The sequence below is a fragment of the Passer domesticus genome, chromosome 5 (assembly GCF_036417665.1).
Source record: "Passer domesticus isolate bPasDom1 chromosome 5, bPasDom1.hap1, whole genome shotgun sequence".
Taxonomy (NCBI): domain Eukaryota; kingdom Metazoa; phylum Chordata; class Aves; order Passeriformes; family Passeridae; genus Passer; species Passer domesticus.
Genome location: NC_087478.1, coordinates 57,794,726 through 57,807,535, shown reverse-complemented (window position 1 = coordinate 57,807,535; position 12,810 = coordinate 57,794,726).

Here is a 12,810-nt window from a genome sequence, read left to right as displayed (position 1 = left end):
CTGTCAAACCAGCCACATTTGCCTCTGGAGGTGCCTTGCTTCTGGGAGGTATCTTGAGATATTCGGAATTTTAAGATGTACCCTGCAGCTACGGTCCATCGCAACCTGCCCAGGAACTATGGCCGTTCCCCAGAGAAACAAAACTCGCCAGGCCAGGTCCCTGATGTACATTTTCAAAAGGAACTTCGCACTGTCCAACCAGCCACAGTTACCGGTGGTGGCACCTTGCTTCAGGCTGGTATATTGGGATGTTCGGAATTTCAGCAGGCACCAGTCCTCTCCTGGCCACCGGACCCTGGACACCAACGATGGCCTTTTCTGTGAGAAACAAAACTCACCAGGCCAAGTTCCTGAGGTCAGTTTGCAAGAGGCACTTGGCACTGTCCAACCACCCACAGGTGCCTGTGGTGGCGCCTTGATTCTGGGAGGCATCCTGAGATGTTTGGAATTTTAAGAGACACCCTGCCACGCCGGGTCACCTCAACCTGGACATGAACCATGAACTTTTTCTGACAGAAGCAAAACTCAGCAGGCCAGGTTCCTGATGTCAATTTGCAGGAGGCATTTGGCACTGTCCAATCCGCCACAATTGCCTATTGTGCCGCCTTGCTTCTAGGATGTATATTGAGACGTTCGGAATTTCTGCAGGCAGCCGGCCACTCCGGCCTACAGGACGTGGGAAAAGAACAATGGCTTTTCCTCTGAGAAACAGAACTCACAAGGCCAGGGTCCTGATGTCAGTTTGCAGGAGGCACTTGGCACTGTCCAACCAGCCACAGTTGCCTGTGGGGGCACCTTGCATCTGGGAGGTATCCTCAACCGTGCGGAATTTCAGCAGGCAGCTTGCCGCCCGGGGCCACGGGAACCAGGACACGCGCCATGGCTTTCCTAAGAGTCACAAAACTCATCAGGCCAGGTTCCTGATGTCAGTTTGCAGGAGGCACTTGGCAATGTCAAACCAGCCACAGTTGCCTCTGCTGGCAGCTTGCGTCTTGGAGGCACCCTGGGACATTCGGAATATCAGAATAAGCCGGCCGTTGCGTGCCAGCGGTCCCCGGACACGAACGATGGCCTTTCCCCAGAGAAGCAAAACTCACCAGGCCAAGTTCCTGACGTCACTTTGCAAGAGGCACTTGGCACTGTCCAACCAGCCACACTTGCCTCTGGTGGTGCCTTGCTTCTTGCAGGTGTCCTGAGATGTTCAGAATTTTAAGGAGCACCCTGCAGCTACGATCCACCGGAACCCGTCCAGGAACGATGGCCATTCCCCAGAGAAACAAAACTCACCAGACAAAGTCCTGTTGTCTGTTTGCAGGAGGCACTTTTCACTGTAAAAATCAGCCACAGTTGCATTTTCTGGCAGCTTGCCGCTGGGAGGCATCCTGCGATGTTCGGAATTTTGGTAGTCAGTCAGCCACTCTGGGCCACTGTCACCTGCAAATGAACACTGGGCCTTTTGCCTGGGAAACGAATCTGACCAGGCCAGATGCCTGATGTCAGTTTGCAGGAGGCACTTGGCACTGTCAAACCAGCCACAGTTGCCTGTGGGGGCACCTTGCATCCTGGAGGTATCCTGATCCGTGCGGAATTTCAGCAGGCAGCCGGCCACTCCAGGCCACCGGGCACTGGACACGAACCATGGCCTTTCCCCAGAGAAACAAAAGTCACCAGGCCAGGTTCCTGATGTCAGTTTGCAGGAGGCACTTGGCACTGTCAAACCAGCCACAGTTGCCTGTGGGGGCACATTGCATCTGGGAGGTATCCTGATCCGTTCGGAATTTCAGCAGGCAGCCGGCCACTCCGGTTTACCGGGCCCATGAGAAGAATGATGGCCTTTCCCCAGAGAAACAAAAGTCACCAGGCCAGGTTCCTGATGTCAGTTTGCAGGAGGCACTTGGCACTGTCAAACCAGCCACAGTTGCCTGTGGGGGCACATTGCATCTGGGAGGTATCCTCATCCGTGCGGAATTTCAGCAGGCAGCTGGCCACTCCGGGCCAGCGGGCACAGGACACGATCGAGAGCCTTTCCCCAGAGCAACAAAAGTCACCAGGACAGGTTCCGATGTCAGTTTGCAGGAGGCACTTGGCACTGTCAAACCAGCCACAGTTTCCTGTGGTGGTACTATCGGTCTGGGAGGTATCCTGATCCGTTCGGAATTTCAGCAGGCGGCCGGCCACTCCGGGCCACAGGCCCTGGGCACGTACAATGTCCTTTGCAAAGGAAAACACAAGTCACCAGGCCAGGTTCCTGATGTCAGTTTGCAGGAAGCACTTGGCACTGTCAAACCAGCCACAGTTGCCTGTGGGGGCACCTTGCATCCTGGAGGTATCCTGATCCGTGCGGAATTTCAGCAGGCAGCCAGCCACTCCAGGCCACTGGGCACTGGACACGAACCATGGCCTTTCCCCAGAGAAACAAAAGTCACCAGGCCAGGTTCCTGATGTCAGTTTGCAGGAGGCACTTGGCACTGTCAAACCAGCCAGAGTTGCCTGTGGGGGCACCTTGCATCTGGGAGGTATCCTGATCCGTTCGGAATTTCAGCAGGCAGCCGGCCACTCCGGTTTACCGGGCCCATGAGAAGAATGATGGCCTTTCCCCAGAGAAACAAAAGTCACCAGGCCAGGTTCCTGATGTCAGTTTGCAGGAGGCACTTGGCACTGTCAAACCAGCCACAGTTGCCTGTGGGGGCACCTTGCATCTGGGAGGTATCCTCAAGCGTGCGGAATTTCAGCAGGCAGCCGGGCACTCCGGGCCACCGGGCACTGGACACGATCGAGGGCCTTTCCCCAGAGCAACAAAAGTCACCAGGACAGGTTCCGATGTCAGTTTGCAGGAGGCACTTGGCACTGTCAAACCAGCCACAGTTGCCTGTGGTGGTACTATCGGTCTGGGAGGTATCCTGATCCGTTCGGAATTTCAGCAGGCGGCCGGCCACTCCGGGGCACAAGCCCTGGGCATGTGCAATGTCCTTTGCAAAGGAAAACACAAGTCACCAGGCCAGGTTCCTGATGTCAGTTTGCAGGAGGCACTTGGCACTGTCAAATCAGCCACAGGTGTCTGTGGGGGCACCTTGCATCTTGGCGGCATCCTGATCCGTGAGGAATTTCAGCAGGCAGCCGGCCACTCCGGGCCACCGGGCCCTGGACATGAACGATGGCCTTTCCCCAGAGAAACAAAAGTCACCAGGCCAGGTTCCTGATGTCAGTTTGCAGGAGGCACTTGGCACTGTCAAACCAGCCACAGGTGCCTCTGGGGGTACCATCCATCTCGCAGGCATCCTGATCCGTGCAGAATTTCAACAGGCAGCCGGCCACTCCGGGCCACCGGGCCTTGGACATGGATCGTGGCCTTTCCCCAGAGAAACCAAAGTGACCAACCCAACTTTCCGATGTCTGTTTGCAGGAGGCACTTGGCACTGTCAAACCTGCCACACTTGCCTCTGGTGGTGCCTTGCTTCTGGGAGGTATCTTGAGATATTCGGAATTTTAAGAAGCACCCTGCCGCTACGGTCCATCGGAACCTGCCCAGGAACTATGGCCGTTCCCCAGAGAAACAAAACTCGCCAGGCCAGGTCCCTGATGTGCATTTTCAAAAGGAACTTCGCACTGTCCAACCAGCCACAGTTACCGGTGGTGGCACCTTGCTTCAGGCTGGTATATTGGGATGTTTGGAATTTCAGCAGGCACCAGTCCTCTCCTGGCCACCGGACCCTGGACACCAACGATGGACGTTTCTGTGAGAAACAAAAGTCACCAGGCCAGGTTCCTGATGTCAGTTTGGAGGAGGCACTTGGCACTGTCAAACCAGCCACAGTTGCCTGTGGGGGCACCTTGCATCTGGGAGGTATCCTGATCCATTCGGAATTTCTGCAGGCAGCCGGCCACTCCGGGTCACCGTGCCCGGGACAAGAATGATGGTCTTTTCCCAGAGAAACAAAAGTCACCAGGCCAGGTTCCTGATGTCAGTTTGCAGGAGGCACTTGGCACTGTCAAACCAGCCACAGTTGCCTCTGGGGGCATTTTTCATATGGGAAGTATCCTGATCCGTGCGGAATTTCAGCAGGCAGCCGGCCACTCCAGGCCAGCGGGCACTGGACACGAACCATGGCCTTTCCCCAGAGAAACAAAAGTCACCAGGCCAGGTTCCTGATGTCAGTTTGCAGGAGGCACTTGGCACTGTCAAACCAACCACAGTTGCCTGTGGTGGTACTATCGGTCTGGGAGGTATCCTGATCCGTTTGGAATTTCAGCAGGCGGCCGGCCATTCCGGGCCACAGGCCCTGGGCACGTACAATGTCCTTTCCGAAGGAAAACACAAGTCACCAGGCCAGGTTCCTGATGTCAGTTTGCAGGAGGCACTTGGCACTGTCAAACCAGCCACAGTTGCCTCTGGGGGCATTTTTCATATGGGAAGTATCCTGATCCGTGCGGAATTTCAGCAGGCAGCCGGCCACTCCGGGCCACTGGGCCCTGGACACAAACCATGGCCATTCCCCAGAGAAACAAAAGTCACCAGGCCAGGTTCCTGATGTCAGTTTGCAGGAGGCACTTGGCACTGTCAAACCAGCCACAGTTGCCTGTGGGGGCACCTTGCATCTGGGAGGCATCCTGATCCATGCGGAATTTCAGCAGGCAGCCGGCCACTCCGGGCCACCGGGCCCTGGACATGAACCATGGCCTTTCCCCAGAGAAACAAAAGTCACCAGGCCAGGTTCCTGATGTCAGTTTGCAGGAGGCACTTGGCACTGTCAAACCAGCCACAGTTGCCTGTGGTGGTACTTTCGTTCTGGGAGGAATCCTGATCCGTTCGGAATATCAGCAGGCGGCCGGCCACTACGGGCCACAGGCCATGGATACGTACAATGGCCGTTCCAAAGAGAAACAAAAATCACCAGGCCAGGTTCCTGATGTCAGTTTGCAGGAGGCACTTGGCACTGTCAAACCAGCCACAGTTGCCGGTGGGGGCTCCATTCCTCTGGGAGCTATCCTGATCTGTGCGGAATTTCAGCAGGCATCCGCCCACTCGAGCCACCGGGCCCTGGACTTGAACCACGGCTTTTCCCCAGAGAAACAAAAGTCACCAGGCCAGGTTCCTGATGTCAGTTTGCAGGAGGCACTTGGCACTGTCAAACCAGACACGGTTGCCTGTGGGAGCACCTTGCATCTGGGAGGTATCCTGATCCGTTCGGAATTTCAGCAGGCAGCCGGCCACTCCGGGCCTACAGGTCCAGGATATGAATGATGGCCTTTCCCCAGAGAAACAAAAGTCACCAGGGCAGCTTCCTGATGTTAGTTTGCAGGAGGCACTTGGCACTGTCAAACCAGCCACAGTTGCCTGTGGTGGTACTTTCGGTCCGGGTGGTATCCTGATCCGTGCGGAATTTCAGCAGGCAGCCGGCCACTCCGGGCCTCCAGGCCCTGGACACCTACAATGGCCTTTCCAAAGAGAAACAAAAGTCACCAGGCCAGGTTCCTGATGTCAGTTTGCAGGAGGCACTTGGCACTGTCAAACCAGCCAGAGTTGCCTGTGGGGGCACCTCGCATCCTGGAGGTATCCTGATCCGGGCGGAATTTCAGCAGGCCGCCGGCCACTCCAGGCCACCGGGCACTGGACACGAACCATGGCCTTTCCCCAGAGAAACAAAAGTCACCAGTCTAGGTTCCTGATGTCAGTTTGCCGGAGGCTCTTGGCACTGTCAAACCAGCCACAGTTGCCTGTGGTGGTACTTTCGGTCGGGGAGGCATCCTGGTCCATGAGGAATTTCCGCAGGCAGCCGGCCACTCCGGGCCACCAGGCCCTAGACATGTACGATGACCTTTTCCCAGAGAAACCAAAGTTACCAGGACAGGTTCCTGATGTCAGTTTGCAGTAGGCACTTGGCACTGTCAAACCAGCCACAGTTGCCTCGGGCGGCACCTTTCATTTAGACGGTATCCTGATCCGCGCGGAATTTCAGCAGGCAGCCGGCCCCTCCGGGCCTACGGGTCCAGGATATGAACGATGGCCTTTCCCCAGAGAAACAAAAGTCACCAGGCCAGGTTCCTGATGTCAGTTTGCAGGAGGCACTTGGCACTGTCAAACCAGCCACAGTTGCCTGTGGGGGCACCTTGCATCCTGGAGGTATCCTGATCCGTGCGGAATTTCAGCAGGCGGCCTGCCACTCCAGGCCACCGGGCACTGGACACAAACCATGGCCTTTCCCCAGAGAAACAAAAGTCACCAGGCCAGGTTCCTGATGTCAGTTTGCAGGAGGCACTTGGCACTGTCAAACCAGCCAGAGTTGCCTGTGGGGGCACCTTGCATCTGGGAGGTATCCTGATCCATTCGGAATTTCAGCAGGCAGCCGGCAACACCGGGCCACTGGGCCACCGGTCCCCGGGTAAGAATGATGGCCTTTCCCCAGAGAAACAAAAGTCACCAGGCCAGGTTCCTGATGTCAGTTTGGAGGAGGCAATTGGCACTGTCAAACCAGCCACAGTTGCCTGTGGGGGCACCTTGCATCTGGGAGGTATCCTGATCCGTTCGGAATTTCAGCAGGCAGCCGGCCACTCCAGGCCACTGGGCACTGGACACGAACCATGGCGTTTCCCCAGAGAAACAAAAGTCACCAGGCCAGGTTCCTGATGTCAGTTTGCAGGAGGCACTTGGCACTGTCAAACCAGCCAGAGTTGCCTGTGGGGGCACCTTGCATCTGGGAGGTATCCTGATCCGTTCGGAATTTCAGCAGGCAGCCGGCCACTCCGGTTTTCCGGGCCCATGAGAAGAATGATGGCCTTTCCCCAGAGAAACAAAAGTCACCAGGCCAGGTTCCTGATGTCAGTTTGCAGGAGGCACTTGGCACTGTCAAACCAGCCACAGGTGTCTGTGGGGGCACCTTGCATCTTGGCGGCATCCTGATCCGTTCGGAATTTCAGCAGGCAGCCGGCCACTCCGGGCCACCGGGCCCTGGACATGAACGATGGCCTTTACCCAGAGAAACAAAAGTCACCAGGCCAGGTTCCTGATGTCAGTTTGCAGGAGGCACTTGGCACTGTCAAACCAGCCACAGGTGCCTCTGGGGGTACCATCCGTCTCGCAGGCATCCTGATCCGTGCAGAATTTCAACAGGCAGCCGGCCACTCCGGGCCACCGGGCCTTGGACATGGATCGTGGCCTTTCCCCAGAGAAACCAAAGTGACCAACCCAACTTTCCGATGTCTGTTTGCAGGAGGCACTTGGCACTGTCAAACCTGCCACACTTGCCTCTGGTGGTGCCTTGCTTCTGGGAGGTATCTTGAGATATTCGGAATTTTAAGAAGCACCCTGCCGCTACGGTCCATCGGAACCTGCCCAGGAACTATGGCCGTTCCCCAGAGAAACAAAACTCGCCAGGCCAGGTCCCTGATGTGCATTTTCAAAAGGAACTTCGCACTGTCCAACCAGCCACAGTTACCGGTGGTGGCACCTTGCTTCAGGCTGGTATATTGGGATGTTCGGAATTTCAGCAGGCACCAGTCCTCTCCTGGCCACCGGACCCTGGACACCAACGATGGACGTTTCTGTGAGAAACAAAAGTCACCAGGCCAGGTTCCTGATGTCAGTTTGGAGGAGGCACTTGGCACTGTCAAACCAGCCACAGTTGCCTGTGGGGGCACCTTGCATCTGGGAGGTATCCTGATCCATTCGGAATTTCTGCAGGCAGCCGGCCACTCCGGGTCACCGTGCCCGGGACAAGAATGATGGTCTTTTCCCAGAGAAACAAAAGTCACCAGGCCAGGTTCCTGATGTCAGTTTGCAGGAGGCACTTGGCACTGTCAAACCAACCACAGTTGCCTGTGGTGGTACTATCGGTCTGGGAGGTATCCTGATCCGTTTGGAATTTCAGCAGGCGGCCGGCCACTCCGGGCCACAGGCCCTGGGCACGTACAATGTCCTTTCCGAAGGAAAACACAAGTCACCAGGCCAGGTTCCTGATGTCAGTTTGCAGGAGGCACTTGGCACTGTCAAATCAGCCACAGGTGTCTGTGGGGGCACCTTGCATCTTGGCGGCATCCTGATCCGTGAGGAATTTCAGCAGGCAGCCGGCCACTCCGGGCCACTGGGCCCTGGACACAAACCATGGCCATTCCCCAGAGAAACAAAAGTCACCAGGCCAGGTTCCTGATGTCAGTTTGCAGGAGGCACTTGGCACTGTCAAACCAGCCACATTTGCCTCTGGAGGTGCCTTGCTTCTGGGAGGTATCTTGAGATATTCGGAATTTTAAGATGTACCCTGCAGCTACGGTCCATCGGAACCTGCCCAGGAACTATGGCCGTTCCCCAGAGAAACAAAACTCGCCAGGCCAGGTCCCTGATGTACATTTTCAAAAGGAACTTCGCACTGTCCAACCAGCCACAGTTACCGGTGGTGGCACCTTGCTTCAGGCTGGTATATTGGGATGTTCGGAATTTCAGCAGGCACCAGTCCTCTCCTGGCCACTGGACCCTGGACACCAACGATGGCCTTTTCTGTGAGAAACAAAACTCACCAGGCCAAGTTCCTGAGGTCAGTTTGCAAGAGGCACTTGGCACTGTCCAACCACCCACAGGTGCCTGTGGTGGCGCCTTGATTCTGGGAGGCATCCTGAGATGTTTGGAATTTTAAGAGACACCCTGCCACGCCGGGTCACCTCAACCTGGACATGAACCATGAACTTTTTCTGACAGAAGCAAAACTCAGCAGGCCAGGTTCCTGATGTCAATTTGCAGGAGGCATTTGGCACTGTCCAATCCGCCACAATTGCCTATTGTGCCGCCTTGCTTCTAGGATGTATATTGAGACGTTCGGAATTTCTGCAGGCAGCCGGCCACTCCGGCCTACAGGACGTGGGAAAAGAACAATGGCTTTTCCTCTGAGAAACAGAACTCACAAGGCCAGGGTCCTGATGTCAGTTTGCAGGAGGCACTTGGCACTGTCCAACCAGCCACAGTTGCCTGTGGGGGCACCTTGCATCTGGGAGGTATCCTCAACCGTGCGGAATTTCAGCAGGCAGCTTGCCGCCCGGGGCCACGGGAACCAGGACACGCGCCATGGCTTTCCTAAGAGTCACAAAACTCATCAGGCCAGGTTCCTGATGTCAGTTTGCAGGAGGCACTTGGCAATGTCAAACCAGCCACAGTTGCCTCTGCTGGCAGCTTGCGTCTTGGAGGCACCCTGGGACATTCGGAATATCAGAATAAGCCGGCCGTTGCGTGCCAGCGGTCCCCGGACACGAACGATGGCCTTTCCCCAGAGAAGCAAAACTCACCAGGCCAAGTTCCTGACGTCACTTTGCAAGAGGCACTTGGCACTGTCCAACCAGCCACACTTGCCTCTGGTGGTGCCTTGCTTCTTGCAGGTGTCCTGAGATGTTCAGAATTTTAAGGAGCACCCTGCAGCTACGATCCACCGGAACCCGTCCAGGAACGATGGCCATTCCCCAGAGAAACAAAACTCACCAGACAAAGTCCTGTTGTCTGTTTGCAGGAGGCACTTTTCACTGTAAAAATCAGCCACAGTTGCATTTTCTGGCAGCTTGCCGCTGGGAGGCATCCTGCGATGTTCGGAATTTTGGTAGTCAGTCAGCCACTCTGGGCCACTGTCACCTGCAAATGAACACTGGGCCTTTTGCCTGGGAAACGAATCTGACCAGGCCAGATGCCTGATGTCAGTTTGCAGGAGGCACTTGGCACTGTCAAACCAGCCACAGTTGCCTGTGGGGGCACCTTGCATCCTGGAGGTATCCTGATCCGTGCGGAATTTCAGCAGGCAGCCGGCCACTCCAGGCCACCGGGCACTGGACACGAACCATGGCCTTTCCCCAGAGAAACAAAAGTCACCAGGCCAGGTTCCTGATGTCAGTTTGCAGGAGGCACTTGGCACTGTCAAACCAGCCACAGTTGCCTGTGGGGGCACATTGCATCTGGGAGGTATCCTGATCCGTTCGGAATTTCAGCAGGCAGCCGGCCACTCCGGTTTACCGGGCCCATGAGAAGAATGATGGCCTTTCCCCAGAGAAACAAAAGTCACCAGGCCAGGTTCCTGATGTCAGTTTGCAGGAGGCACTTGGCACTGTCAAACCAGCCACAGTTGCCTGTGGGGGCACATTGCATCTGGGAGGTATCCTCATCCGTGCGGAATTTCAGCAGGCAGCTGGCCACTCCGGGCCAGCGGGCACAGGACACGATCGAGAGCCTTTCCCCAGAGCAACAAAAGTCACCAGGACAGGTTCCGATGTCAGTTTGCAGGAGGCACTTGGCACTGTCAAACCAGCCACAGTTGCCTGTGGTGGTACTATCGGTCTGGGAGGTATCCTGATCCGTTCGGAATTTCAGCAGGCGGCCGGCCACTCCGGGCCACAGGCCCTGGGCACGTACAATGTCCTTTGCAAAGGAAAACACAAGTCACCAGGCCAGGTTCCTGATGTCAGTTTGCAGGAAGCACTTGGCACTGTCAAATCAGCCACAGGTGTCTGTGGGGGCACCTTGCATCTTGGCGGCATCCTGATCCGTTCGGAATTTCAGCAGGCAGCCGGCCACTCCGGGCCACCGGGCCCTGGACATGAACGATGGCCTTTACCCAGAGAAACAAAAGTCACCAGGCCAGGTTCCGATGTCAGTTTGCAGGAGGCACTTGGCACTGTCAAACCAGCCACAGTTGCCTGTGGTGGTACTATCGGTCTGGGAGGTATCCTGATCCGTTCGGAATTTCAGCAGGCGGCCTGTCTCTACGGGCCACCAGGCCCTGGACACATACAATGGCCTTTCCAAAGAGAAACAAAAATCACCAGGCCAGGTTCCTGATGTCACTTTGCAGGAGGCACTTGGCACTGTCAAATCAGCCACAGTTGCCTGTGGGGGCTCCTTTCATCTGGGAGCTATCCTGATCTGTGCGGAATTTCAGCAGGCAGCCGGCCACTACGGGCCGGAAGGCCCTAGAGAGGAACGATGGCCTTTACCCAGAGAAACAAAAGTCACCAGGCCAGGTTCCTGATGTCAGTTTGCAGGAGGCACTTGGCACTGTCAAACCAGCCACAGGTGCCTCTGGGGGTACCATCCGTCTCGCAGGCATCCTGATCCGTGCAGAATTTCAGCAGGCAGCCGGCCACTCCGGGCCACCGGGCCTTGGACATGGATCGTGGCCTTTCCCCAGAGAAACCAAAGTGACCAGCCCAGCTTTCCGATGTCTGTTTGCAGGAGGCACTTGGCACTGTCAAACCAGCCACACTTGCCTCTGGTGGTGCCTTGCTTCTGGGAGGTATCTTGAGATATTCGGAATTTTAAGAAGCACCCTGCCGCTACGGTCCATCGGAACCTGCCCAGGAACTATGGCCGTTCCCCAGAGAAACAAAACTCGCCAGGCCAGGTCCCTGATGTGCATTTTCAAAAGGAACTTCGCACTGTCCAACCAGCCACAGTTACCGGTGGTGGCACCTTGCTTCAGGCTGGTATATTGGGATGTTCGGAATTTCAGCAGGCACCAGTCCTCTCCTGGCCACCGGACCCTGGACACCAACGATGGACGTTTCTGTGAGAAACAAAAGTCACCAGGTCAGGTTCCTGATGTCAGTTTGGAGGAGGCACTTGGCACTGTCAAACCAGCTACAGGTGCCTCTGGGGGCATTTTTCATATGGGAAGAATCCTGATCCGTGCGGAATTTCAGCCGGCAGCCGGCCACTCCGGGCCACAGGCCCTGGGCACGTACAATGTCCTTTCCGAAGGAAAACACAAGTCACCAGGCCAGGTTCCTGATGTCAGTTTGCAGGAGGCACTTGGCACTGTCAAATCAGCCACAGGTGTCTGTGGGGGCACCTTGCATCTTGGCGGCATCCTGATCCGTGAGGAATTTCAGCAGGCAGCCGGCCACTCCGGGCCACTGGGCCCTGGACACAAACCATGGCCATTCCCCAGAGAAACAAAAGTCACCAGGCCAGGTTCCTGATGTCAGTTTGCAGGAGGCACTTGGCACTGTCAAACCAGCCACATTTGCCTCTGGAGGTGCCTTGCTTCTGGGAGGTATCTTGAGATATTCGGAATTTTAAGATGTACCCTGCAGCTACGGTCCATCGGAACCTGCCCAGGAACTATGGCCGTTCCCCAGCGAAACAAAACTCGCCAGGCCAGGTCCCTGATGTACATTTTCAAAAGGAACTTCGCACTGTCCAACCAGCCACAGTTACCGGTGGTGGCACCTTGCTTCAGGCTGGTATATTGGGATGTTCGGAATTTCAGCAGGCACCAGTCCTCTCCTGGCCACTGGACCCTGGACACCAACGATGGCCTTTTCTGTGAGAAACAGAACTCACCAGGCCGAGTTCCTGAGGTCAGTTTGCAAGAGGCACTTGGCACTGTCCAACCACCCACAGGTGCCTGTGGTGGCACCTTGATTCTGGGAGGCATCCAGAGATGTTTGGAATTTTAAGAGACACCCTGCCACGCCGGGTCACCTCAACCTGGACATGAACCATGAACTTTTTCTGACAGAAGCAAAACTCAGCAGGCCAGGTTCCTGATGTCAATTTGCAGGAGGCATTTGGCACTGTCCAATCCGCCACAATTGCCTATTGTGCCGCCTTGCTTCTAGGATGTATATTGAGACGTTCGGAATTTCTGCAGGCAGCCGGCCACTCCGGCCTACAGGACGTGGGAAAAGAACAATGGCTTTTCCTCTGAGAAACAGAACTCACAAGGCCAGGGTCCTGATGTCAGTTTGCAGGAGGCACTTGGCACTGTCCAACCAGCCACAGTTGCCTGTGGGGGCACCTTGCATCTGGGAGGTATCCTCAACCGTGCGGAATTTCAGCAGGCAGCT